Source organism: Oratosquilla oratoria, chromosome 9 (assembly GCF_046742065.1).
Source record: "Oratosquilla oratoria isolate Oo_2021 chromosome 9, ASM4674206v1, whole genome shotgun sequence".
Taxonomy (NCBI): Eukaryota; Metazoa; Arthropoda; class Malacostraca; order Stomatopoda; family Squillidae; genus Oratosquilla; species Oratosquilla oratoria.
The window spans coordinates 3017418-3019917 of record NC_134785.1 but is presented as its reverse complement, the minus strand read 5'-3'; the positions used below and the strand labels follow the sequence as shown (position 1 = coordinate 3019917).

Here is a 2500-nt window from a genome sequence, read left to right as displayed (position 1 = left end):
TGTCCATGACAAACCTCTTCCAGGGATCCTTCATGGAATTGTGCTCCATAGGTTCCATAATTCAAAGAAACACTGGCCTCTTCAGGCTTAAGAAGCTTTAAGAAGGTTGTTTTAAGAGAATATAACTTTAGGGATAAGGATGATAAGTGGTAAGGGACATGGAGCTGCTTAGTGCAGGCTAGTGTAGGCCTTGTGGTCTCTTACAGTCTCCTCCCTTCTTATGTTCACTCAGAATTCAGGATCTTGTGTGGAATCCTTACAATCAAACGCTTTTCAACCTTATAGAACTGCTCTTCTGTCGTCACTGAAAGTTGAAGTCTCTCTCTCTCTCTCTCTATATATATATATATATATATATATATATATATATATATGTATATATATATATATGTATATATATATATATGTATATATATATATATATATATATATATATATATATATATATATATATATCTTTTCCTCTCCAGATTCCCATCCCCATCTACCCCTCCTTTTCCACATACGCCATTCCCCCCCACACACACAATCCAGTTTCCAGCTTACTCCTGCACTAAACTCCGAAGAGATAGCGTCCTCTCGCCTCCCCTGCCTTCCAGACACCCAGGAGATCCATAGACGTTTGAATCAAAACAATAGACAGTCACAGCGCGCCATCTATTGCCGATAGTGTACAACTGTGCCTATTGTAACACGGTTAGAAGGGCTTAGGAACATTGGTGCTGTAGGAAAGGTGAGTGGAGTTTAGGAGCCTGTACTACGATATAACCGTTCTACGGTAACTGGTCCCTGTACAGTCTTTTCTCCCCATCACTTCTTACCTCCCCCATCTCTCTCTCTCTCTCTCTCTCTCTCTCTCTCTCTCTCTCTCTCTCTCTCTCTCTCTCTCTCTCTCTCTCTCTCTCAACATTTACAAATTAACACAACTCTCCCTCTGTACGTCCCATTACCTACACACACCCATTCACTCCCCTCAATCGCCTCACTCCCATCATTGGGCGTACTCCCTTCAGACGACTCCCTCTCTTCACTTCTTTGATAACTTTCACACACACACACACACACACACACACACACACACACACACACACACACACACACACACACACACACACACACACACACACACACACACACACACTTCACCTGTTATCAGCCAAAGCCGTCACCTCTACCCTGGGTGCTCAGACTTCCAGAACAAGTGACAGTCATCGGTATCCGCTGATGTGCGAGATGGAAACCAACGCTCTACAGCGGAAATATATGAATTATATTACGCAGTTTTATTTACCATGAAATAAAAATAAAGAATAAGTAAATAAGTAATTTAGTTGACTAATAACTTATTTGATTAAATAATAGATTATTAAGATATTATTATTATTATTATTATTATTATTATTATTATTATTATTATTATTATTATTATTATTATTATTATTATTATTATTATTATTATTATTATTATTATTATTATTATTACTACTATTATTATTATTATTATTATTATTATTATTATTATTATTATTATTATTATTATTATTATTACTATTATTATTATTATTATTATTATTATTATTATTATTATTATTATTATTATTATTATTATTATTATCATTATTATTACAGTCCCACACTCCTTCATATGAGGGGTTGGCCGATTCAAAAAGCACACTCACACCACAATTTTAGATAAATAAATAAATAATCATTTTTGTCTTGTTAAAGACGTTCCTCAGGCTGAAAATACAAGAGTTTGTCTTGTATTTTGTTGTAGAGTTTGTATTTCTGTATTTCCTTCCTTTGGCTGAATTCCTTCGTTGCTCGTCTTTCCTCTATTTCCTCTTTCCGTTGTCCGGGTTTTCGTCTTTCTTTTCTTTTCATTTATTTGTTTATTTATTTTTATTTTCTAATTATCATTATTTTATTATATATTTTTCTTACTTTGATATGTTATTTGATATGGCTTCTGTATTCGTTTGTCTTCTTCCTTCTCCACGTTTTCTTTGTTTTTGTCTTCCTTATTATTATCACTACATCTGTCACAACTTTTCGTTTCATCCCTCACTATTACTATCACTACCATAACTATAACCATCTCCATCACCGTCACCACATCCGTCATCACCAACACCACATCGACCATATTTTTCCTGTTATTATTCATTATGAATTATGTATTTCATAATTAACCTGTTATTATCACCATTTTTTCTTATTCACTACAAATTATACATTTCACCCTACTTATCATGCACCATCACAGTGATAAAATTAAGTATTTAAAAAAAATTATAAGAATAATGACATTTATGGTCCAGGCAATCACAGCTTGAACTGGGCAAACGTTTGCATGTTACATGTGAACGTTTTGGCTTGTTGACGTTTCGATTCTGCTCTTCCATTTCTGGCCTGAATATTTGAATCTTCAACGTCAAGAACCGTTTTCAGTATTTCTCTTCTTTAAGAACATTTTCCTCCGTTATTTGAAGTTTGTGTT

The 2500-nt window shown here is 34.1% G+C and overlaps 1 protein-coding gene across 14 annotated transcripts in view; it reads left to right on the top strand.

The window, feature by feature from the left end:
• bru1 (bruno 1) overlaps positions 1 to 2500 on the top strand; it is a 228053-nt gene that overhangs the window by 163971 nt on the left and 61582 nt on the right. The gene's annotated exons all lie outside the window — the stretch shown is intronic.